This window comes from Peromyscus maniculatus, chromosome 7 (assembly GCF_049852395.1).
Source record: "Peromyscus maniculatus bairdii isolate BWxNUB_F1_BW_parent chromosome 7, HU_Pman_BW_mat_3.1, whole genome shotgun sequence".
NCBI classification, from domain to species: Eukaryota; Metazoa; Chordata; class Mammalia; order Rodentia; family Cricetidae; genus Peromyscus; species Peromyscus maniculatus.
The window spans coordinates 10,345,384-10,372,513 of NC_134858.1; the positions used below are offsets into that span (position 1 = coordinate 10,345,384).

Genomic DNA, 27,130 nt, shown 5'->3' on the forward strand with positions numbered 1-27,130 from the left:
AAAAACAAAACAAAACAAACAAAAACTGAGATTTTTTGGGGGGAAATGATATATTATTCCAGTGAAGACAAAAAGCACATCCTGTCCAGCTAAGTTTTCTTTATTTACTTTGTAAGATTTTCATGTTTATTTATGTGTATGTGTGTGTGTGTGTCGGGGCAATGTGTAGAGGCCAGAAGAGTTACAGGCACTGTAAGCCACCTGCCACAGGTGTTGGGAACCAAACTTGGGTCCTCTGCAAGAGCAACAAGTGCTCTTAACCACTGAGCCCTCTCTCCAGCTCCTGGTGAAGTTTTCATTTAGAACTGAAGAGAAGCTCCCAGTTTGAAACAATACTAATAGGAAGTGATGTTAATGTATATATAAGACATAGTTTAAAAGTGTAAACTGTAATACTGGGATTTGTAATGTTTTCCATGACTTGTACTTATTTATTGTCATCATAATTGTGTGTGTGATGTGTGTGTATGTGTGGTGTGTGTGTGTTATATGTGTGTGTGTGTGTGTGTGTGTAGTATGTATATGTACGTGTGTAGTGTGTATTGTGCTGTATGTATGTGTGGTGTGTGTATGGTGTGTGTGTAGTGTGTATGCGTGGTATGTGTATATATGTATATGTGTGGTGTATGTGTGTAGCGTGTGTATATGCGTGTGTGTACATGTGTATGCATGTATTGTAGGTGCATTCACATGTAACAGCAAAAAAATGTGTGGGGGTCAGAGGACAAAACTGTGGACATCTTTTCATCTTCCACCATGTGGTCCCAGGTTTGGAACTCAGGCTAATGGGCTTGGTAGGAAGTGCCTTTCCCTGCTGATCCATCTTGCTGGTCCCAGCTCATGCATTACCCTGTACACAGTTCCACATGGAAAGCTGTGTGGTCTGCAGCAGACATGAGATGCAGAGTTTGGAGTTTACCCTGATGGTTTTTGGTCTTGCTCTGGTCCAGTATTTCCTCACTATGCTTTCTTCCCTTATTTTTGGGATGCTAATGTATAGTCTCTGCCATTGTATGTTGGAAGTATATCTACTTTTTTATTTTGGTTTTACAGGGGGTTACAGATTTTGAACGCAGAAGAGACTTTGAATTTTGTACTTTTAGACAGTGTTGAGACTGTGATAGACTATGGGGCCTTTTGAAGTTGGACTGAATGCATTTTGCAATGTGATAAGGTTACAGGCCTATGGAGACCAGGGAGTGGAATGTGGATGGCCGCAAAGGCTCATGCATTTGAATGGTTAGTCATCAGGGAGTGACACTGTTTAAGAAGGATTAGGATGAGTGGCTTTGTCGAAGGAAGTGTGTCACTGGGGGTGGGCTTTGAGATTTCAAAAGCCCATACTAGGCCCAGTCTCCTGCCTCTCTCTTGGCCTGTGGACCAGGATGTAGCGCTCAGCTACTGCTTCAGCATCGTGCATGCTGCCATGCTCCCTGCCATGGAATCGACCAAGCCTCTGAACCTTTAAGAGCCAACTCTTATGAAAGAAAGCATGGTGTCTCTTCACAGCAATAGGACACTAACCAAGACACTCCCTTTATCCTGGACCTTTAAATCTTTACGAACTACTTGAAAACTATGAACACGTTGACTTTCAAAATATTTCACTAGAATACACACATAGAGACAGACACACATACACATGCACACAGACACACTCAACACATGCACACAGACAGGCACACAGATAGACAAGCACACAGACAGGCACAAATATACACACTCATACACACAGACAGACAACGTGTGCATGCATGTGCGCACACACACACACACCAAATCTGACTTACCCCTGTCTCAGCATTACTGCCTAGGGGAAGGGTTGCTCCAAAGGCTCTTCCCTCAGCCCTTTCTTGCCCTCCCCAATACTGAAGCTACACATCAGTGTAGCAGGAGCTCTGGCTGGAAGCCTTCTGTATGGTAAGTGACAACTCCCCTCTCTTCTACAAGTTTGGTAAAATGATTTCTAGGCACGAAGTAGATAAGTATCTAGATTTCCCAATGTTGTACTCAGTCAATTTCTAGGATTAGCGGGGTGGAAGCAAGGACACTGTTAAGTCTGCCCACCAGCAGATGAATGGGTCAAGACAAAGTGGAGTTCTGTGCAGCCAGAAAGAAGGATGAAATGGTGTCATTTGCCGGGCAATGGGTGGAGCTGGAGATCTTCAGGTTATCCAGTCAGGAAGACAACCTCCACATGCTTTCCCTCACACGGGGAATCTAGATTTATCCTGACATGAGAGTGGAGGGGGCAGCTTCCGGAAAGGGGAGTAGGCTGACAGGGAAGAGCAAGAGAGGTGAGGCAGGGGGACAGACGTCGCCTTTTCTCTCCTCTGTGGAATCCAGACTTTAAACACACGTGTGACACAAAAGCAGCGGAGGACAGTGGAAGCGGGGACAGGGCGACCAAAGCGGGGAGCGTGCCAGCAGAATGCGATGATAAAGGAATGAAAATGCCACGTCAAACTATTATTTGTACATTGTTTTTAGTTAGTCAAAGAAGTAGAGACAGTTGGGGAGAAAAAGACAGTCCTGCTGAGGCCAGAGGTGGCATTTGTGAGCCACTTATGAGAGTGCCAGAGGTGGAATTCAGTCCTTTAGAAGAGCAAGTGTTCTTAACTGCTGAGCCATCTCCCCAGCCTCTGGCTGACATTCTTCACAGGTCAACTTGCATAGGATTCTTTCCACACTTCTTTTGTAATTGTCCCGCGTTCAGAATTGATGCTTTGAGTGCGAGTGTTGACACAAGTGTCTTTTCATGCTGTCCTCCCATGTCCGTGGAAGCTGGACCACACGCAGGACCCAGCCTAGTCCGGGATGCCCATTTCCATGGAAGCTGGACCACACACAGGACCCAGCGAGGTCCAGGATGCCCATATCCATGGAAGCTGGACCACACATAGGACCCAGCCTGGTCCAGGATGCCCATTTCCATGGAAGCTGGACCACACAAAGCTGGACCACACATAGGACCCAGCCTGGTCCGGGATGCCCATTTCCATGGAAGCTGGACCTCTCGAAGCTGGACCACACACAGGACCCAGCGAGGTCCAGGATGCCCATATCCATGGAAGCTGGACCACACATAGGACCCAGCCTGGTCCAGGATGCCCATTTCCATGGAAGCTGGACCACACAAAGATGGACCACACATAGGACCCAACCTGGTCTGGGATGCCGATTTCCATGGAAGGTGAAGCACATGCAGGACCCAGCCTGGTCCAGGATGCCCATATCCATGGAAGCTGGACCACATGCAGGACCCAGCCTGGTCTGGGATGTGGTTCTGGGAAGATTATGACCTTTGCTCTGCAAACAGTTCTTCTAGAGTGTGACCTGGAAATATCCCTGAAGCACAGAACTTGCAGATGCCTCACCTTGGCCAGACAGACGTTGTGAGTTCCTGCTACAAGTTGAGATAGATGTTCCAAGGCTTCAAGGGTCTTTTCTTCCTTCCCAAACTCTCTTAGGAATAGCTGGCTTGCTTTTCCCCTTCTCTCTTCCTGATTCCCATTCTTCCTTTTAATGTTTATATGTATATTTTCAATTTTCAAACACTTATTTATGTTTTACATCGAATGTATTCCCTCCACATTGTCCTGCCCTGCTAATTATCACCCCTCCCCCACCCCCATTTCCCTCTGTCCCCTAGATAGTTTCCCTGCTACTTCCGAACTATTTAGAGAACATTTCAAAGCAATAGATCTTCTATCCAGAAAGTGTACATACCATTGTGCATGGAGGTGACTTTTGCAACTGGGTATGTTCAAAATTTGAAACTAGATGGAAAATCCATTGAGACAAAAATTTGCTTAAGGATCTGGGGCAATGACTCAGTATACAATGTTGAGTTTGATTGTTAGCGCCCATCTAAAGAAAACCTGGGCACGGTGGTGCACACCTGTAACCTCCGACCTGGGGAGGTGGGAATATGAGGATCCCTGAGGCTTGATGCACAGCCGGCCTAGCCAAACCTGTGAGCTTCAGGTTTAATAAGAGGTTCTGTCTCAAACACCAAGGAGAGTGATTGAGGAAGATACCCAATGCCAGCCTCTGGCTTCCACACACATGTGCATATACACACATGAACATGTGTACACATACTTGATTTATATTTTTAAACTTGCTTGAAAGCACTTACCTATGGAGTATAGTGCACGTGTCTTTGAGGGTCCTTTCATTCAGTAATTGTTAAATATATTGAAATTGGATTATTGTTGGTCTAGACCAAAAATGAAATAGAAAGAATGCATATAGAATGGAATATGGTCCTTCAAAGCATATACCCTCGAAGTAATTATGGAATCATTATAGAGTAGAACAGAACGTGTGCACTCTAACACTTACTGTATGGATATCCTGGTCTGGCTTTTACCAGAACCTAAACATATGCTAATGAATTATTTATGGTTTAATATTTTAGCAAGCATGAGTGGCAAGCGCAGTTTGGAAAGTCAGAATATGTTACACACATTCTGTGTAACATTGTCCACCACGAGCCCCCACTGTGTACACAGGACTTGGCCGTGGTTCTGAAGGGTTTGTTGTTTCAGGTGGCCGGGAGGCTGGGACAGAGCTGCTGGGAAGGGAGCCGGGGTCCAGGAAAGTGCCCCAGGGAATGGCCGGCGAGCACAGCGGTTAGGGCCTTCTACTGACCTCCAGTGTTCCCTTGGCCCAGCTCCAGCCTGAGCCCTTTCTCCTTTCCAAAACTCCCTTTGTTATGTCTTCCCTTGGCCCCGTCCCACCCCCCAATGTTCTCTCTGGCTTTCGAGCACTCAGCATGAGAGTCCCAAAGGACAGTTCCAGTTGGATCAAGTAAAGCACAAGTTAGCCTTGTCCCCCTGGCCCGGTTCCTCTGGGGTTTACTGCTGTTTTCTTAGGCTGTTCCCACTAGACAGCTGCAGTTTCAGCTGGAGAACGTCTGTGACCTGAAGGGCAGAAGGGAGAAAAGCCATCAAGAAAAGGCAGTGAAGAATTGTAAAAGTCAGGCCGTTTTTAAATGGCCTCAGCTGAAGACAGTTCCCGTCTTTTCTGTGAAATCTTTTCCTGACAAACAGAAGATAGACGCCCTTCTTTCTCTCGGACAGTTTCTCATTGTGTTCCCAGGGTGATGAACAACAAGCTTTCTTGGTGTCTAGGGCTATCATTCATTTATCCACTTGAGTCAGCCCATAGACTTGTTAGTCGGGAAGTGAGTTAGTGATTTAGCTACCAATCCATCTATCATTTGTGCTCTTTCCTCATTTAATAAGATAAGTGGCAGATGACTTGATTCTCCCTCTCTACAGCAAAGGTTGAGGGTGACACACATGAGTACATGAGCAGTCGAGTTCATGTAGTGTCATTCCGTCCAGGGTCTAGCAAGGGTCCCCAGTGTTACTGCTTCTTTGAGACACATGGGGCAAAGAATTCTCTTGAGTAGATGTTAAATACATGGGCATTCAATCCACAATCCATGGGTTGGAAGATCATGCGTGTGTTTATTTTGCATGGTATAGCAATACAACATTATCGTCTATAAAGTTCATGCTTGAAATATACAATTGAGTTATAAAACAATTACTTTTTTAAATCTCATAATTTTTAAAGGAAGTTTATGATTTTGTATTAGGCCACACATTGCTATCCAGTTCCACATTCCTCTCAGGCACCATGGACTGGACACCCTGTTAGATGAACCCTCTCAAATTCCAGATATTTCTGTTCCTATCACATTCTAGTGCACAGTATTCTGAACCCAGATAGGAAGTGGTGTGGGAGCCAAGAGACTTCCTAAGTGAGACCTTACTCAGGGTCAGAGAATCTGAGCTTGCTTTATCTAGCAGGGCTGCATAAGGAGATGATTTGGCCATGGGCATGGTTACCAGGTGTTTGGAAGGGGCTACACTTGGTTGTAGGGTATGCTTTGATCTTGCAAAGGGGAGGTCAATTTTGCCTCTTCCCTTGACATATTATAAAAAGCCCTTTTGAATAAAGCTCTGGGCTGTTGGGTATTGACCCAAGGCCCTCCTGAAGCTATCCTGTGTCTGTCTTTCTTATCACCTCTGTCTATCTTTCTACCTCATATTTCCTCACTACTCTCTCCTCCACCCAAGAACCCTTCGGCAGATGGGAGCAGGTCGGAGCTGGACTCCAGCAGACTCCCACAAAGCGGGAAGCACTAGGACATACATCTATGCCAAAGCTAGTAGGGAACAGTGCCCAGGGAAAGTGAGCACAGAGCAGTTCCGCAGCTAACTCTGATGTCCACCATGACCAATTTTGTTATAATCCCAGGTTAAAATTCCATCTGATGAAGGCATAAATTAGTGAGAGCCTTGGCCATGCTGTGCAATCAGCAAAATACTTTCAAAGTTGTTTTCTGTTTCTGTTTTGTTTATTTGCTGTGCGTGTGCACACAAGTGCACGCTGCCTTTTACCGCTGCTCTTTCTTTCCCGGGACACAGTGAAGCCTGAATAGTTCCTCTGTGTCACTGACTTTGAGACCCAGTTAAAGAGGCCCGAAGAGGTCAGCAGGCAACTTACTCTAAAATCTTTCTTTTGAGGAGACATCTGTTTTTCATTTAGGGTGCCAATCATTACACGTGTCTTCCAACATTACCACATTTTCCGCCATCTGGAGTGGCTGCTTCCCATGCACACAGGCTTAGTCACCATACACAAACACATACCTTTGCCTAAACTTCAACACCAGCCTGAAAAACACTCCCATCTCCTCAGCTCTTTAAAGCGCATCTGTCTTTTCTCTAGGACATTGCTAGCTTCTTTTATTTGCAGTCTGTTTATCAGTTTCTGCTCATTGGAATGCCAGGGAAAACAGAGGGGAACGTTTTTGTTACTATTCGTGCTCCTTAGAGTCATGGTGTGGGAGAAAACCCAAGATACACTGTTCTCACTTCTTACTATTCATTAGGCTGGCCTGCTCCAAAGGAGACCTCCATCCGGCACCTTCTCATTTCAGAACTACATACAGTAGTGCTTTATGGGGACTTCTATGGAAAATGTTTCAGAGCTGATAAATCCTGCTATTCAGAAATTCCTTTTACACTTAGCTAAAGTTATCTCCCATTTCCTCGAGGGGTCAGGGAACATTTAAGTGTGGCATAACCTTGGATGAAGGGAAGAGCCAAGGTCTCGGATTTAGGCACCATTGGGTTCAAATCTGGTCTCTGCTTCAGATGAGTTATTTCATTTGAGGCAGTTGCATGGCTGTCTTGGGTCCTAATTTCCTCAGCTGAAGACTGAGGAATTGAATGTGCATAACCAGAAGGCGATGTTTGTGAGCCCGACTCTCTGACACAGTGATGTCATCTGGTGAACAGTGACCTCCACATGGACTCAAGGGGAGTGGGGACCAGGACTTACTTGGGTTAGATTCTCCATAGCCCTTAGATGTGCTGTGTGCATGACAGGCACTCAGGGACTGTGTGTATGTGATTAACAACCAATACGAAGTCCCGGAGTAAGGAAAGAGGCACTCTGCTATGAAGTGGCTTCATGCCAAGGCCCGTCATTCCCAGTCCCTGAATCTTTGTCCCTTTACTGTGAAATGGCTGATTTAGAAATGACCCTTTGCTCTTGAATACTGATGAGGAACATTTATCTTGTTCTATCAGAGAAGGAAGTTCCTTCCAGAAAAGCAAGTTGTTTAGATAAGTTTCTGGACCTAAACATTTTATTTTACTAGTAATTCAACTTTTCAACTCTCAAATACTGTATTTGGTTACATTTTTTGTGCTTTAAGTAGACAGAAATCTATGTTCTTCTCTATTAACAACCTAGAGAAAAGCCGCCACTGCTTGTGGGACATCTCTGCCCCATGTGGCCTCTCATCGTCCAGGCTCTGTCAGTCTTTCCCTTTGTTTTTGATGAACAGGCCCTGATTGCACATAGTAAGGACCTCAGTGTGACATTTAGCTGCATCTTAAAATACCTTTGAGGGGAGATGGTTGAAGCTGGGCCATACTTTTTTGGTGGGTTCAAGGTGAAAAAGATGGACAGGTTTGGTTTCTGTCCCTTTGGCCTTACTTCATGGGAGGCCCAAGACAGGCACTGAGCACTGGTTACTAAGTGAAAGTGGAGATGAGGAGGGTGGAGCTGACGAAGTCAAAGGCTTGCACAGTCCTTCATTACTGCTGCGTGACTCATGCCCTCAGCTTCTCCCTGGAGGGTTTCCCAGCTCTTTGCTAGCTGTTCACCTTGACTCTGCCCAACATTTTCCACCCTGGCTAAACAAGGAGGCAGTTTTTGCCGGCTCAGAAGCTGAAGTGAAGCAGTGGGCAAAGCCTGCCCCCATTCAACTTAAAGAGACGCCAGTAAACCCACACTTGGAGTCACTTAGGTCCATTGGTTCCTTTTCTCAGACTTGAAGAAGAGCAGGACACGAAACCCAGGAGAAGGGAGGCAGAGGACCCTCGGGGATCTACTACACTTTGTAGACTTTGTGTATGCCTGGCTCTGGGAGTTCTGAGGTTCCAACATGACATTAACTGTCACCATCTCAGTGTTTCTGACTTTGTGAGAGTCTTTGACCTTCGGTGACAATAATGAATGAGTGTATCAGATACCGTTTCACTGGCTCGTTCAGATGCCCCTGCCTTGTTTTCTCTCTGATGTGCTCCCTGAGGAGTGCTCAGTCTCTCCCACTGTCCTGTGCTCCCTGAGGAGTGCTCAGTCTCTCCCACTGTCCTGTGCTCCCTGAGGAGTGCTCAGTCTCTCCCACTGTCCTGTGCTTCCTGAGGAGTGCTCAGTCTCTCCCACTGCCCTTTCCCATGGGTCCCCTGCTCTCACCTGCAGTCTTCTCTGGTCTGGAAGCCACACCCACCAACTACCACGACTTCCACCCTTCCTGACTCTGAAATCTCAGACAAGCTTCCCCACGTTTCGTGTTCTGTACCCTCTGCCCTGGTTGCTTTGCCTTTTCTTCAGTCTCTGTCTTCCCATGAATAAGATGTAATCTTGAAATGAACATAGGGAAGACACCCATCCATGGAATGGAAGCTGCCTTAGTTCTCTGGAAACAGTCTTGAGAGGGCTGGACTAAACAGTTTCCTGTGCAGGCTCCATGCTACTGTTTGGATGGACATTTCTGCCTTTTCTGTGTTGATGGTTTCATTGTTAGAATAATATTCTTCCAGAATCATTGGCCAGCTTGGGTTTTACAGAGAGCCACTTCTTTCAGGTTTGGTCTGAGGAAAAGCTGTGAGTTTTCAAAGAAGCCCTGATGCCTGGAGGAATCCAAATCTATGCCCAGTCTTGATTGTTCTAAGATCCATCTTGGAGCAACTGGGAAGACGGGACCCCTTCTAACCTCAGAGGTCACGTGAAAGAAGAGAGCTGAGTGTTTCCCACAACAGCTCCTGGTGCTTTCTCTCTGCTATGTCTGGGGTTTAGTGTTTGTGAAAGATGAACGAAACAACCCCACAACTGATGTGATTTCAAGAACAGAGATAATTTTCAACCTTTATATCTCAAGTCTAACCCCAACAGAGTCGTTTCTCTGGGTCTTCCTTCAAGTGTCTCTTAGAGATGTGCAGATGCCACAGGAGATACTTGGGAGTATTGTGTTTTAGGCCTCAAGTGTTTTTTTTCCCCCTCACTTAAAATAGCTCAGTCATTGACAAGTAGCTGAGACTTAAGTAGCCAGGAGACAGCGGATCCCAGAAAAAGACCTGGAGGCAGTGCCTAAGGAAATAGCCACGGACAGATTTTGGCAAGTTCCATTTTAGGTTTGCTTGTGTTTGGCTTGGTTTAGTTTTTGTCTTCCATTTGTGTGTGGTTATGCGTTGTAAGTGGCTTTGGTGTTTGTAATTGTATATTATGGGTTGTGTCAAAGAATTAGCAACAGTGACCACGAGCCTTTAAGAGTGGGCAGCAAATGCATGATGTTAAAATATGGAAGACTTTATTTTCAGTAACTAGCGAAAGTATGATCACAAACTTGACTGCTACTCCTTTCAAGTGGGTGATGAATGTTTGTTTTCGTTAGCTATCACTCTATTAGGGCAACTGTGGGCCACTCTCTTTCTCCCTCAGTGGGAAGTGAAGGTCTTTCCTGGACAGGATGGGGAGGAAAGACAATCTCTACTCACACTGGAGTGTGTGTGAACCCAGAACATAAGTTCTGAGTCACAAGGGCAGATCAGGTCTACAGTGTCCTTCGGGGTCACTAGAGCAAAAGAGTTCAGAGATAGCAATAGGGAGCAGAGTTCTCAAAGCAGAGACAGTGTGGGCAGGAAGAAGAAGCAACTAGATGTCTGACTGACTATTTTGGCAAACGAAGAATGCTGAGACCTGGGTCTTGGGGGTAGACTTCTAAGTAGTCCTAGTGCCTGTGACTGGGACAGGCCAGCTTTGTTTATAGTGCACAGATGAGACAGAGCCATCCAGTGTATCCTCTTCTCCACCTTTCTGCTAGGCCTTGTGAATATGCGCCACTACCACGCCGACTTTTACCCAGGCACGTTCCTAAGAACTTTATACATGCCTGTCACTACTTCTTCACACAGACCCCTTAGGGAAATGTTCTCCTCATTGTACAGGAGGAACCAACTTCATGCTGTGGGGGACACAGCCAGAATTGCATGGGATGTAGATGTGAGTTAAGTTCCTTCCATCTCTAACATTTGTGATCTTAAAATTTTCTATCTGCTTTTTAGCTACCGACATCTATTAACCCCTTGTTTCATATGAATTAAAACAAGGGGTTCATGACCAGGTGGTGGTGGCACACACCTTTAATCCCAGCACTTGGGAGGCAGAGGCAGGTGGATCTCTGACTTTAAGGCCTAGCCTAGTCTACGGAGAGTTCTAGGACAGCCAAAGCTGCACAAAGAAACCCTGTCTCAAAAAACAAAAGCAAAACAACAACAACAACAACAACAACCAATGAAACCAAACCAAAGTAAACCAAACCACCCCCCCCCCCAAAAAAAAAAAAAACCAAACCCCAGGGTGGTGAGGCATCTCTGGAAGTGAAGAGAAGTTACTTGTGTGTGCCCCTCACCAGGACTCATCACTTCTGTCTGTTCTCTGTCCCTTGTCGTGTAGGCTGAAGAATATAGGGTATGAAGTGAGCCCAGAGCACTCTCACAAGGGTAAGCTCCCAGGAGGAATGATGTATAATTCCCTGGAGGAACTCCTGAAGAAATGGCAGCCTCAAGGGAAAATGTCTGCTAGGCTCAGGCTCACTCTGCTGCACGATTGGATTAGATGCTCGCTCTCACCGATATACTCCAGGGGTTTAGAGATCTGCTGGCTATATTACTCAAAGCACATGACCATTAGAGAACCAGGCATGGATTAATGGTGTCCTTTTTAGAGGCATCACTAGGCAGGTCAACTGGTCAGTAATTGCTACCGGCAGTGGGAGGTGGAAGACTGGTAAAGACTGTAAAGAAAGTATGCACGGGGAAGGAAATGTTCATAATCACTTCCTGGGTTTGTCTTTATGGTGAGGCCTTGGCAATAAGAAGTGTGTAAAATGGAGTGCGTAAAAATGCAAGAAACGGTGCCGAAGGAAGTGAGGGCCAGCCTGCTACTGGCTAGGCAAATGATGCTGGGAAGTGGTCTGCTGGAGAGTGAACAGGGCTTCGAAAGTCATGCAAGGAACCGGAACCGGGGCCAGTGCCTATTTTAAAGGAAAGGAGGAAGGAAGGAAATGGAGGGGAGGGAAGGGAAGAGAAGGGGAGGGAGGGGAAGGGAAGAAGAGGGAGGGGAAGGGGAGGGAAGGGAGGGAAGGGAGGCTTTTCAAGGAGGTTTGGGGAAGAAAATGTGGGTATGAGCTGAAGGAGGGCACTGCTAACTGCTGTTAAGGCCCTGCACCCTGTGGTTCTCTCCTGCTTCTTCCTGCTCTTCAGTTTCCTCCCTCAGCACCGATCGACTTCAGCTAGACGCCCATCCCTCTTTCCTGTCTCCTGCTTCAGAGTGACAGCAGTCCCAAACGACCTGTTTGCTCTCGAGGACACACTGGCTGCTTCTCCGCCGTGACGTGACGTGACGTGGTGACAGTGCTGTGAGGTCAAGGGTCACACACAACTGTTCCTACAGGAGCCTCGTCTGTGCAGGGCCTCCTAACCGGTGCTGGATACCACCGCCCAATACCGGAAGACTGAAAGAACTGATGAACAGGGGCTGGCAAGATGGCTTATAGGGAAAAGGAACTTGCTGCTAAGGCCGATGACCTGAGTTCGATCCCTGGCTCCAACGTGGTGGAAAGAAAGAACCTATTACCACTGTTTGTCCTCTGACCTACACATACATGTACACACTCCCACTAAAATAAATAAAAAGGTAACTTGAAAAATAAAAGGCACTGATGAACCAAACTGAAATCAGACAATGTTTTTGACAGCTGGTATGCTATTCTAAGCTTGAGGTAATAACATCTTAAAAGTAATTTATTGGGAAGCAGACAGAAGTGAAAAGATAATCACATGCAATTTCAAAAAGTAGAGATGGAAGTGAGAGAAAGATGAATTCTGTCATATATCTAATTGTTTTATTGCTTTTCTTTCTCTTTGAATAGGATTCCGTGTCTCAGTGCTGCTAAAATAGAGAAGCCACACTTTTCTGGGCAGGGTGACATAGACTCCTCTGTGATTGAGAACAGAAATGCCAGGTGTGGTGGCAAACACCTTCCATCCCAGCCCTCCAGAGACAGAGGCAGAGGAATCTCTGTGAGTTCCAGGCCAGCCAGGACTGTGTAGCAAAACTCCGTTTCATAGAAGGAAAAAGAAAAACAGAACCAAGATGGCACACTGAAGGACGTAGCCAGAATGATACTTCATTCTCTCTTTGTATCAAATGAAGGCCTGCCCTGAATGTACCCCAATGTCTGCCTTCTTGTGGAAGGTGAAACTGTCCGGTCTGAATAACCCTGGCTGCAGAGCCACCTCGACTGTCTGTGCAGTGAGGGAGGTGACAGAGGGACTGTCTGCAGGGCAGCTGACCTCTAACATGAACAGGCAAGTATTCCCCAGGGGTCAGAATTCCCATCACAACCCCTGACTTGCTTGAGTGTAGGGCAATCATCTTTCTTACTCTTCCTGAACTTTGCAAGAGACATTGGGGACAGGGCCTTAGTAGGATCTAATACTGAAAAACACAGGGTATTTAACAGATACTGTGTATTTAGTGTGTAGATGTCTGTGTGCATGCATGTGTGTTTGTACATGTGAATTCTCGTGTATGTGGATGCCAGATGTCAGCCATGGGTATTATTCCTTAGGCATTTCTTTGGAGACAAGATCTCTCATTGGTTTGGAATTTGCCAAGTAGGCTAGCCCCAGGGATCCACCTGTCTGCACCCTTTGCACTGAGCTTATAGTTGTACCCCAGTGTCTGACTGTTTTTTAAGTGCAGGTTCTGTGGATGGGATTCAGGTCCTCATGTTTGCAAGACAAGCATTTTATTGACTGAACCATCTCCCTAGCCCAGTAACCTACACCCACACTGTTCATGTCTCAGGGCCGGGACTTCTTCCCGAAGCCTTCCAACATGGGCTTTCTTCCCTTGTATATGAGTGCCTCAAGAGATGGGCGGCTTAAGTCATTTACCCAGATTTCTTGGTTGGTACTGGCAAAGCCCAGCTTCTGGAGCCTATGGGCTCTCTGACTGCAGAGACCACATTCTTTCCCCCCCTTTATTTCAACAAACATTTTTGGATTTACTTATTTTATTTTATATGGATGGAGTTTTTTGTCTGCATGTATGTATATGCAGCCCATGCATGCCTGGTGTCTGAAGGAGTCAGAAGAACACATCAGTCTCTGAAACTGCAGATCCAAATGGTGATGAGTCCCCAAGAGGGTCCTGGCAACCAAACCCAGGTCCTCTGCAGGAGCAGCGAACACTCCTAACTGCTTAACCCTCTCTCTAGCTCATGAAGTGCATATTATTTTTTTTTCAATTAGGCATCAGTTTCTTTTATTTTTAAACTACTTCTTTCATACCTTGAGATTATAAAATAATTACACCATTTCCCCCTCTCTTCCCTCCCTCCAAACCCTCTCATATACCCCTTTTTGTTCTCTTTCAAATTCATGGACTTTTTTAAAAAATTAAATCCTGTTACACACATATATGTAGATGTTATTAGATACAACAAAGCATCTAATTTGGAAAATGTATATGTATATGCATATATATATATATATATGTATTACATATATTACATGTGTATATATCAATCAGAGTAATAGTAGTAAGTTCTCCCCTAGGGCCTTTGCCTGAGATTTGTAACCATGGGTTCTTAGTCCAATAGTGTTACCAGGAGTGCATTTCATCTTGTGGAGCAGGCGTTCAATCCAATTGGAAAGTGGTTGGTTACTCCTATGTTTGTGTCCCTATTGTATCAGTGGTCATGTATCGCCAGGCCAGGCATGATTGTAGCAGGGTGAGTAAGAATGATGATTACTTTTCTCCTCTAGTAGCATGTATAGAACCTTCCAGCATATATTTAAATGTACACACACACACACACACACACACACACACACACACACACACACGAGTTAGAGAGTAATAGACAAAAGGAGACAAGATAAAAAAGAGAGACAAAACAGTGGAGGGAAGCGGAGAGAGAGATTTTAATGGAAGAATACTATTTCATTAGGATGTAGTCCATTTAATTTAGGAGAGTGTCAAACCCCAAGAGCTTCTGGAGAAGCAGCACAGTTGTCCCAGGAGGACTGATGATGTAGCCAGAGTGTGAGCACAGAGCCGAGAGGCAGAAGAGCAACCCTCCAGCTGCAGTCAAAAGCTGCCATGGACCTGGGAAGAGTGCGTATTTCCTTCAAGGCTAAAGGAAAGAGGAAGGTACAGCTGGCAGCTCTCAGGCAGAGCAAAGCACCTCTTACTACAGGAAAGTTAACAATAAATAATCAAATGCAGGGCTAAAGTCAGTAAAATACAAACCAACATAAAAACCCAACCCAGAGCTCACATCCATAACCTCACCCCGGCAGTCCCACTACTTGCTTCAGGCTTTTTTCCTGGATGTTCATGGCCCGAGTCCCATGATAGACACACAGATCCTGGAGCTGTGGTGTGTTGGAGTCAGCTCATGTGGCCGAGAGGCACTGGTGGACATGCCCATTCCCCAATTCTGTGTTTCGTTGACAGCTTAAAGCTGGCACACTGGGAGAATTTATACCACAGAAAAAAGCACTACCAGTCAGGGCTTTACTCCCAAGAGCTGGCTGTTTAGAACCTCTTGAGAGTCTGCTGTCTTGGTGTGCTTTGTGTAAGAAAAATAAATATGATGACTGTCTGCTTCAAGAAGATTCTAACCTCTTCCCAGATGGCCACAGGAGTTTTGTAGAGTGGTCTCCAAATGGCCTCTCACAACACCTTCATAGCATTCACTTAGCAGATAACAGGGGGACAGTTACTCCTTACAGTTCAAGTGCATATACCTACTAAAAGCAAATGCATTAACCTGATGTTGCTGGAAGCATGGTGGTCCTGGCAACTTCTTCAAGTGGAGGCATTTATCACGGAGGATCAGACTTGGCAGAGCCCAGGAGATCTAGTGCAGCATTATACATGGAAAGATATAGAGCTTTGGGAGCCACAGGTTCACATCCTACCTGTCACTCGCTGTTTGATCTTGGGCAAGGCTTTAGCTTCTCCTAACTCCATTTTTAAGGTACAGTGATGAGCTAGACCTCTGATGGCTCCTGTCCCTAACATCTTCAGTGTTACCTTCATGTCCTTCCATGAATCCCTTGTAGGGGACAGACTTCGCTGTCTAGGTGTTTTGTTTTGTTTTTCAGGTGAGAGGGAACCTCTTCCTGTCTGAATTCTGATGTCTGTTGACTCTGAAGGAGATGGATGAAGTTGTGAGAACAGGGAAGTATTCCAGGGTTGGGAACCCCAGTGAGTGCGGAAAATGCAACAACAGCACAAGCTACTGAAAGACAGCTGTAAAACAAACAGCTGGCAGACACCGGCCCTGGAGTAAACCACAATGTCCAGGGCTAAATCTTGCAATCGAGGGACAGGCACACTGATCAGATTGCTCAGACTCAAGTATGGATTCCCACCGAACTGACTAAAAGTTGTTAATTAGTAACAAATGTGTTAGGAGGGGGTTGTGAAAAAAGTGGAACTCAATGTATCGCTTTCTTAGCTACTGTGTGGGTTTCTTTCCCCTCTGCTCTTGGTTGTCTTTGACAGACATTCCAGCCTAGTCTTTCTTTCCTCTGATTGTGCTTTATTACTTTGCTATGTGGCTGTGGACCCAGTCCTGAGGCATCCTTAGGAGCAGGTGTCTGGAGTGAAGGGACGCTTAAAGCCTCCTCTGTCTTGCCCCCTTTCCCACGTTCTTTGATTCCCACAGCCCAAGACACACTTGTCCAATTGGTAATTATAAATATTAGGGTTGGCATTGGGCAGTCTGGGACTCTTGTATGGAGAGTAGCAGAGAGTGTGCGGTAGGTGGCGCTCTCCAGCCAGCAATGGGATTGAAAAGGTCAGAGGGCAACTTTATTCCGGAAGTTTGAAAAGAGAAGCTTCTCGCCAGAGACAGGCAGCACCGTGTTCCGCTTCACCTGGTTATAGTGTGCATCTGCCTCTTCCTCCACTAACACAACCCTGTTTCATGGGTGCTGACTCTCCCAGTTCATCTGGCACTGCTGTGGTTAAACCAAAACCCAAAAACACACCTTGAAGCTCCTAACTACGTTTTAACATGTCCAGTCACTTCACCCAATTTTGGATTTGTAAAACATATACACTTTGTTCACGTTACTCTCTGGCTGATCTGAAGGAGGGGCCTCATCAGTGGTTAGCAGAAGCCCAAGCCTAAAAACATCCATCATCTCTCCCTCCACACTGCTTACTTTAACCAAAGGGGTGAGGAACTTCAGGCAGATAAAAGCTGTTGAATGAGATGATTTGGGGGCAGGTGAGTCAAACTGTACCTTCTCTGAAGACAGTTATATATCCCAACACAATCTCTGGGGACCCCTGGGCAGGCTGGTGCCTCCTGGTCTCTGGGGTAGTATATCCAGATAGGAAAAACCCTTCTGTAGTAACATTCTGGAAGGGCTGTTGCTAACGTTCCCTGCTCAGACCAGCAGGATCTAGGCTATCAGAATCCTCAGGAGAGATCCAGCCCAACCAGTTATCATCAGTTAAACCACTACCAGGAATTCGTCAGTTTCAAGTCATTCTTGTCTCCTCCCCCTCTGGATTTTGTCTTATCACACTACACGCCATGCTGTTCTGCACTCCCAGTAGGTCTGTGCGGCAGGGGCCGCTTCCTGAAGCAGAGTGCTTAGCCTAACTTGTGAATGTGTGCGCCCTCTGCCAGCAGCTGCATAGTGGCCCCCACTCTCAGGCCATTTTCTGTCTCTGGTTTCCTCTCTCCTGTGCTCACTGAATTTGTGTGGTGCTGAAACTCTGGAGATTTTCTTTTGTTCGGTCAGTCAGCTCACAGCTCTGGTCATCTGATGACTGAAGTCTCCCTCATGCCATTTTTTTTTTTTTTTTTTAAACTCTCAGGGGTCCCAGTGATGGCAGCATGAGGAGCTATTAACTGAGCATCTAAATGTCTTTCCATAATGATACTCTAGACTGTTTCTCCATCTCTTCTGTGTTCACGGAGGTCTTTATGTTTTTTTTTCTCATCCAGTTCTATAAATCTAGAGGGAATATTCTGTCTCATCTTGGGGTGCGAGGGAGGGTATGACAGCCAGTGTGCAGCGTGTGGCATAGTCTACCTTTTGAATGTCTGTAGCTCTGTTCCTAAAGGGCTACCGACACCAAGAAAGAAGGCAGTTTTACTCAAAATTATAAGCAGGAATGGCAGGGTGCATGCCGGGAAACTGTATTAGGTACTGTTCTCCTTGCTATGATAAAAAGTCCCAACAGGAATCTGCTTTAAGGGGAAGATGATTTTGCTTTATAGCTCCAAGGGACATGGTCCATCATAGCAGGGAAGACATGGCAGAAGGGAGTGTGGGGTGGATGATCACAATTTTTTTTTTTTTTTTTTTGCACATTTGCAGTCAGGAAGCAGAGGCAACAAAATAAGCAGGGCCTGGCTGTGAAGCCTCAAGTCCAACCTAGTGACATATTTCCCCCAGCCAGGCTCTACCTCCTAAAGCTTCCACACTCTTCCAAGACAACGCCACCTGCTGGAGACCAAGGATTCAACCACACAGACCTGTGGGCAACACTTCACAAAGAAAACTGCATGTATTTTGGGCTCTCCTCCCTATCTTCCCCCACCCTGAGCAAAAAATGGGAACTGAGAGTATCCTTCCGTCCCAGAGCCTTCCCCAGCATGCTTCTGGATACCCTGGTGGAAGGACCAGTGAGTTTTCCCCGTCCCTTCCCCACTCAGTAACCAAGCTGCATCAGCTGGCTCAAGCTTTCTACCCTCCCACCCCCCTCTCTGAAGACTATGCTTAAAATAGAAAAGGTCCGTCTTGGGCAGGGTCAGAGGCTAGAGTTTGGAATGAACTGGGATCACAGGGACTCAGAAGGATTAACCGCAGAGGATAGAGTTTCTTTTGACCTCTAAGATGCATTTGTCATCACAGCATTATTATTTGGGAAAACTACAACTTAAATGTCTGTGAGACTGTACGTGTGTTTTTGGTATGTATGTATGTGATGTGTAGTGTGAGTATGTATAATTGTGTATAGATGTATATGCTATGTGTGGCTGTGTATGTGATATATGTACTGTGTATGTATGTATGCATTTGATGTGTGTATGTATATATGTGATGTGTAGTGTGTGTGCTGAAAGAGTTCCTCTGTCACCTCTTAAAGACTCATCATGACTCACAGCTTTTTCTCATCTGATACACAATTATCATTATGTGTTGAATTAACTTGAAATGACAGATATCTATTTTATTTGATTACCACTGTAAACCGATGATATTAAAATGCTGCTGGCTTGATTGATTGGCACACTTCAATCTCTGAGTTCTCTGAAGGTCAGAGGTTTTAAAAAATCAGGAGAGTACTTCGTCTTGAGTCTGAGATTGCTCTCTGTTTGGAGGAGAGCCAGCCCGGAGAGAAGTCCTTTCTCCACACCTATTACAATGCTCGCCTGGCTGCTGTCTGAACGAGGGGCTTGGACACTGGGAGTCTTCATTCGGTGAAGCTTTTGTTCACTGGTGTGAGCAAGTGAGTGGAGAGAAGTACTCAGACCACTTTCTGACGGAGCAATTGAAAAGTCAGCTTTACCAGGCTGCTCCGTCCTCTCTACTAATGAAAATAAACGCAGTTCTGGCACACCAGCTGTAATCTGGAAATGGGCTTTAGAGATCCACTCTACTGAATAAATGGGCTATTACAGCCCATCATTATGGAGGCCAAGAAGGTACATTAAACTAGAGGGAGGTGGGAGTGGAGGGGGCGGGGGGGGGTTTAACTATTTCAAGATGTTGATGGAGCAGAAATTTTAGCCTCTAAGTTTTTATCTTCTTAATGTTCTTACTGACAGCTGAAAAAAATCACAATGTCAAGAACTGTGAAGGGCTGAGCCTTCTTTCCTTTTCTTTTTTTTTTCCTACTTGTGAGTGAATACATTAGCCAGCTAGCTTCTTAGCTGCTTCTCATAGAACACACAAGACTCTTGGGGCCAAAACAAAGGGCAGATTACTCAGAGTACTAGAAATAGGCAAAGTATGAAAATACTATGAGGACAGGGAGAGCTGGAGTGAGAGGGAGAGTTTTCTGAGTCCGAATAGCCACAGGGAATTTGAGAAGGCTGGGCAGTGTGTGCACATGGAGTAGACTGTGTAACAGGAGAGGACCGTGGACATTAGGGACCTTAATCCATTGTGATGGGCAGTAAGCACTTCTGCCCTGAAGAGGCACTGGGTGTAGTCTAGCTTCTGAGAGTGCTTCCTATGTAAAAGCCTTTGGAAAGACAGCTCAATGGAGGTCAGTGTTTCTGCTACCAAAGGTTAGGGTTAGGGTTAAGATTCCTAAGCTCCTTCAGGAAACTGTCTTCAACACAGAACTCACTTGTGGAAGCCCGTGACATCTATACCCACTCAGGCTCTTCCATCGAAAGCACAATACACTCTGTCTCACTACCGTCAGTTTTCATGGAGTGTGACCCTTGAGGAATACCAGGCAGGTTTGCTCTCGGGAAGTTAGCAGAGCACATAAAACTGGTGAAAGGAAGTAACTGGGGCTGAGGGAGAGGAGCAGCACTGAGACCAGGCTGCCCTGGGACGGGGGAGGGCAGCACATGGGGTGCAATGGGCAAACAGAGAGAGAGAGAGAGAGAGAGAGAGAGAGAGAGAGAGAGAGAGAGAGAGAGAGAGAGAAGAGGGGACCACAGAATCCTCCTGATAAGAGGCCATGTGTTGTGGAGAGTGTGAGAGTTACAGAGAACAGGAATTGTGACAAGCAGGTGGGCAAGTAGAAAGCAAAAGAGAAAAGAAAAGAAGGGATAGAGTGGGAACATCCCGCATAGTTCAAGTGTAACTGCGTTCTTTTTCTCTTGAGACTTTTAAATCCACCAATTCTAATAGCGTCAGAGACAGCACTCAGCATCGACTTATGAGAACTGCAGCTGTGAGTCATAGAATGCTGGTAAGGTTTAGGCTCTGGAGGAAACTGCCAGGCAGAAAAGAAACCAAACTTCATACACTGAGCTAGCTGCAAAGATAAAGATCCTTGCTGTAGGAAAGTCCCTCTACTGTAGTGAAAGAAAACATGTTATGTAAAGGTTAAATGTGAAGAATCAATGTCTGCAATTTATAGACAGTCAATCCAGCTTGTTGTTAGGTGAGATTGGGGGCTGGACGGGTGCCAGCATAGGAGAATGGGACCTTCACTCCCCTGCTATCCCACTGGACTCTGCGAGTGGCGCCTTGGAGCCTTTTAATCTTGATGGAGCTTTTTAATCTCCTCGGCATCCAGACAAGGCTTGACCAACTCTCCTGACAGCACAGTAGACAGGTGTGGAAGTGGAGTGACATGCCCTGAGCCTGGTCACTTCTGTCCCAGCTCCGAATACACTGGTACAACTGCACTAGGCTGGGATAGTGGGAACGTGGGGAGAAAACCCACCTCCCTCCCCCTCTCTTTGCTCTTCTGTAAGATGCTGTCACTGTATCCCTTGGATGCACAGTCCTGCCCCATTCAGTTGAAAGAGCTGAACAAGTCCTCTGTGAAATCTAGAGACCTAGCTCCTGGGGTAAATAGAAATATGCCTATGAAGGCATGTGCCATTCACATGAGAAGGGTGGGGACACCTGCTTTGAATCTTTCATGGGGCAGAACTGTTTGTCCATGGGGAGGAGGCTTGCTGAAGACACTGCCCCCAGCAGTCCTCTTTTGGGAATCCTTACTCTCTGGTATTTTTAATAAGTAGCTAAATTTCCTTATGAAACACTGTGGACTTTCTCATCTTCACTGGAATGATTCAACTGGGGATTTGTGTATGAGGTCCAGTTTTGCTGCAGGTCAGCCTCATAGTCTTGCATATGTTACAGAATCCATGAAGGTGATAAGGTAGTATAAAGTTGGGTCATAGATAAATGAATAATTATTACGTAAGCAGCATCCTCAATCTGCTTTTCCTTGCTAAGGAAAGGATAAGTTAAGTTAGCCCTATCCAAAAAGGAATTCTATCTCAAACCCTCAGTATCACCCTGAGCCCCACTGCTCTGACTTGGTACCACATCCTTCCTCTCCATGGTTTCCCCATGTAGCGTATGGACTTTAACCTCACGTAGGTCAGGATTATTGTCCTCCATTTTCTCTCATGACTGGCCTTTAAATGTCAGCTCTCTAAGCCTGGAGACCTGTCAGAGGTTCAGAATCTGTTATTGTGAGTTGTATCTACTTAACTGGCAAGCACAAGTACATGTTGAGTAATTCTTTGTGTTCACTTGATGATGCTGGTGAAGGTCTTCTTCAACAGCTTATTACAAATAAAAGAAGGCACAAATCTATCCCCCAGATCCCCTTTTTCCAAACAGCATTCTCATATGCATTTAAAACTAAAGAGGCGAGGGTGAGAAAAAAAGAGGAAATGTCCTAAACTTATCCTTTCTGATGTACAGAGAACATTTCTACTCATGTATTCCATCATTATGTGGAATTCAGCATGCCTTAAACCTAACTCTCCATTTTCCCTCTCAAAGCAGCATCTCTGATTAGCGTTCCTATTTCAGATTTATTCCCATAGCTTCCTGAGCACAAACCCCGGAGTCATTTATCACGGCCGCCTCTTCCACACACTCACAGCCAATCAGTAATCAAGTCCTGTTGTTTCTGCCTTCAAAATCATCTTCCTATCTCTCTCTTTCTGTTACCATGGATACCACCGAATCTCCCTTTTTGCTTCATGCCTGGTCAACTACAGTAACTTCTGGAGTCTCTGGGCTCCTTATCTAGCCTGCATACAGCTGCTGCTGGAACTCATCCTTTTGTTATGTCCACCCACCCCCTGCTCAGGACCCTTCAGTAGCTCCTTTCTGTTCTTCAAGATCAAATTCTTTAACTCACATGGCTTTGCAGAGCTGGCCGTATTTTAAAGCTCTCTGTTAATGTATATGAAGTTTTTGTGTGAAATTAAGGTGGTGCCTCCCATCCCTAGGCTAAGGCACCAGTGGGTGCCCTAGTGAGTAGATTACACCTCGGAGTGAATTATAACAGAGGTGCATCCCTGATGCAGAATGCAGAGACCTTGAAGAACAGGGGATGTTATTTGGTCCCCAGCCACTTGGAGGACCCTGTAGGACAATGACTTCACAGCTACAGGCAGTGTATTGCAGTCTACCTGCTCAAGACAGTTGCTCTTATGCTCCTTTCTTTCAGTTTTCTCTTGGTGTGTATCTACACACGTGTTCACGTATGTGTGTGCATGCAGACATGGGAGCACACACGTATTATATTGGTGTGTGGAGGCCAGAGGTCAGTGTGGTGGCTTCCTCAGTCGCTCTCAACCGTATGTTTTAAGACAGGGTCTCTTACTGAGCCTGCAGCTCATTGATTATTGAGACCGACAGGTCAGCAAGGGATCCTGCTGTCTCCACGGGTGTGCACCGTCGTGTCGGTCTTTTTGTGTGGATGTGGGAAGTGAGCACAGGTCCTCAAGCTTGCACTTTCTCCTGAGTAAGCACCTTCCCCACCCCCAATGCCTTCCAAAAACATTGCTTTTCCAGACAATGCTGTATTTGCTTTGACCCAAATTATTTGACTCATATGGCTTTTTAATTTTTTTCTAAAATATACTTTAACTTCCTTCTAACTGGATAATTCCTGTTATCTCCTCAAAATTCACCTCAAACATTATTTCTTTGTGAAACCTTTTAACCCTCTATAGCTGGAACATTGTATTTTTGAGATTCTCATACCAATTTAAGGCTAGGCCTTGAGGACTCAAATTTGGTCAGCCACTCTGCATAGAGGCTGTGGATGTTCTTTTTAATTTGTTTTAATGACTAATTTTGTCTCAGTCTGGAATTTCTGCCAATGCTAGAAAACAGTACACATTTGACCTTCAGTATAACTGTCCCTTGGATGAATAATCAGCCATTCCAAATAGCCTAACTCTTGCCTCAAAGTGTGATGGGACCTGGCTTCAGGGATAGGCTTGGATAACTACAGGGGTCCTGGGGATGCTGAGGAGGTGAATTGCTTGCATGCTGCCCTCTGCCTGCTTGGGTGCTCAGCTTGTATCTGCTCCACTTGCATCATCTGACATTGCTTGGGAAGTAGTCTCTGTTCACATCAGATCTGCCCTTGAGCATCTCTCTGGCTTTTGGAATGAAGTTGTGCTTTTCCAAGACATAATGCACAGTGAAGTCTCTCAAAAAGCTTGGCTTTTGTCTTCTGTTCATTTGCCCCCCCCCCATTTTGTCTCTTTCTGTTACTTCAAATTCTGAGAGACTCTTCATCTGAGGTCTGGCTAATATTTGGATTGAGTAAATTTATCACTCAGCATTCATAGTGAACATTTTCCCGAAACATCCAGGAGTGTCTAGATCCCTTCCATGTGATGTAAGTGCCAAGAGAAAGCTGGGTGCACAGTGCCACATTTGTCTTGCAAATACTCCTTCCATATTTTGTTGCTCTGCTGTTCCAAGGCTAGCTGGATAGCCTGAGAAAGCAGAACGTAAGAGAGTTACTTGTGAGTTTTACTTCAACATGTCTGAGAGTTTTACTGCATTATAGATCATGATGAAGTCCCCCTGCTTCCATACAGTTGGCCTCTGCGCCAAGAACGTACTCAGAGAACCACGATCAGCCTCTCCCCATCCTTTATCTTTAGATCTCCTCGTCTGAATGTTGTTCCTCAAATCAGAAGTTCTTTTCACTTTCTTCTTAATCCTTAGAAGAACAGGAAACCCCATAGGTCACAAATACCCAAGTTTCCTGTAATCTAGAGCTTCTGATAAAACTGCTTTCAGTTCTGAGGTGAGCAAACACATTCATGGCTGCAATTTGCCATGGGCTTCAAGACCCTCCCTTGCAAATGCAAAGCTGAACTGTAGCTCATTCTTTGCTTTTGAGTTGTGGCAAAATCTGCCAGAGAAAACAGTTCCTGGTTTAGTAGAAGACAGTCAAACACAAGAGAAGATGATTAATATATTGCACAAATATTGTCCAGTAGTAGCCTAACATCTGTGCTGTGTTGTAACCACAACCTCTTTCATCTCTCCTATGGGGGTATGTCCTACTCAGTGCTGAGTGCTGATATACCGACACCTCCTGTAGAGAACTGCACATAAGCAGTGGAGAGATGGATGAGCACCGTTCTGGAAACCTCTGGGTTCCTAAGCAACTGGCTTGACAGTGATTGCTGAGGCATGAATTTGCAGTCCTGCTGGGTAGTCTCCATAGTGGCCAGAAATAGACATATTCTGTGTTGTGTTCAGCTGCTAAAGGTGGGAGGGGTGTGTGTACAGAATTCTTATTCTATGGAGCTGCAGAGGGCTAATGCTGACCTGTACAGATAACCCCAGGAATCCTAAAACTTGATGATCACATGTAGAAATTTGTCAGCTGTTAGTCACAGGGCACACCAGGACTCTCCAAGGTGCTTTACATGTGGTGATGCACTTGAGCGTTTCCAGGGCACAAAAAAATGGTGTCTACTGTTATCTTCATTTCATAGATGAGGAACTGCCACGAGGTCAAGGAATTTGTCTGGAGATCACCCACTCTGAAAAGGGCAGAGCTGGGGCAGGAACGCAGTCTCATTAACAGGGGCTATAGTCCATATGAGAACCCCACTCAAGCCATCTAGCAGAATATCTGTATCTAGATCCAGTCTGTTGCATTAGAATCGAGCTGGATCCACCTGTTTTATGTCTCATGCTTAAAGTCCTGAGCAACTCTGTTGACCAAAGGAAGGAAGGTTTTTCCTCAAGGAGTGAGAAATGCACAGAGGAGCAGAGCTCACAAGCAAATTCATCAGAAAGAAATTCACCAATGAAGAAAGTCATAGACAATCTATTTCCATACTCTAACTGGCTACATGATCAAAGTAAAGCATTGCTTTGCAGAAAGCAATACTTACATTTTTCTGAGTAAAATCTGTCTGTAAGATAAACGAGGTAGACCAAAGTCATGCCACAAGAGTGGAGATCACACCGCAGGTTGGAGTGCTCAGTTCGTCCCCCTCGGCCTCACCTCACCTGGGAAGCAATTGGCACATGTGCTGCACCGCTTATATGTGTCAGACACACATTACATTCTGCTGTAAAAAACTTGTTTTTTAAAAGTAAAGAGTATCTAAAGAAAGAGCTGTTTTCAAAACGTCATCTGGACTGTGCTTGGTTGCATTGTGTTTGCACACACCCACACACCTTTCAGAGCAGCTAAGGGGATATCTGTTTGCTCTTTCGGCCACATGTACACATGAATTTTTGTTGTGGAGGAAAAGAAGGAAAAGGATTAATTTTTAAAATCTGGCTTTGTTTTCATATAGTCACCATATACAGATACAATGACTGGATTTTCTAAGTTAAACGTTTGTTGGGGTAGATTGTCTGATGGAGTCTCTGAAATCCTGACTATCTTATACAGCTCACTATATTTTTGGTAGCTGAGTAATATGGAGACAAGGAGAGCTAGTTCTGAATCTTGACTTTGTATCTATAGATTTGGGGCAAATTAGTTGACTTCTTTAGGCTTCTGTTTACTCACATAAAATTTGGGACATTTGTAGTATTGACACCTCTGTAAATGTCATAGGGATATCATAAATAAAAATGAAACCACAAAGGAAAAGTTGCCCAGAGTAGAGTAAATAGTAGATACTGTTATTCTCACTACTAACAGGCTGGCAACGTACTTCTGTGTTGGTCTTTCCAAATATGATCAGCTCTTAGCAAGGAGCAAGGGACAGCTCATTCGTGCGTGTGTACCTCAGAGTATAGTCATTATACTGAGACAGAGGGTTGGTGACAAGCAGGTGGAGAGCTAGTGACAGGGAGCGTGTGAGATGACAGCGGAAGCAGGGACTATCTGAGCGGATGAAGGAACCAGCAAAGATTATAGTCATGGCATGGGGGGTGTGACGAGGGGTACAAGCAGAGGCTGGGGAGAGGGCCCCAAGGTTATGAGGTTTTCATACCACTTTTTCAGAGCACTCAAGTTTTGTTCCCAGCACCCATGTTAGGTGGCATACAGCCACCCACCTCTAGCTCTAGGAGGATCTGACACCCTCTTCTGGCCTCTTTAGGCACTACACTCATGTGCACATACCCTATATACACAATCTGCATCCACATAAATAAAAATAATTCGTTTTTTAAAGAGCAAAGTACAATGACCTATATGCAGGAATAGGCTGTAATTAAACTTATTACTTAATTAAAAATGTGTTACAGTGGTGCTGCATTAGGTACTAAGGGCACAGAATGAATAGACTCATTTCTTCCACCCTTGGGGTGGACATGGAGTGGACAAATCCGTGGAAGTGCTGGCAAGTTCATTGCTGTTGGTTTGTACTAGGTGCAAATGGTGTAAAGAAGCACCCAGAATGCCACCGTGGGATTAGAACAGGCTGGGCGGGGGTGACATTTTAAACTAGAAGAGGGACAAAAGGAACCACTTGTCTAAAAGAAAGACATGAAGATAAAGAAGTCTTTATGATGATTTTGGTACATTAGTTTGTTTCTAAGCTTAAGGT

At 45.3% G+C, this 27,130-nt stretch overlaps 1 protein-coding gene across 2 annotated transcripts in view; it reads left to right on the forward strand.

The window, feature by feature from the left end:
• Positions 1 to 27,130, forward strand: part of Fam76b (family with sequence similarity 76 member B) — an 87,240-nt gene that overhangs the window by 49,613 nt on the left and 10,497 nt on the right. Inside the window, exon 11 of one of the 2 annotated variants that reach the window (XR_013052606.1) lies at positions 11,859 to 12,276. The exons of the other annotated variant lie outside the window; for it this stretch is intronic. The gene's annotated coding sequence lies outside the window, so the exon portion shown is untranslated. Of the gene's footprint in view, positions 1 to 11,858; positions 12,277 to 27,130 lie in introns of those variants that run through there. 2 annotated transcript variants of the gene reach the window in all.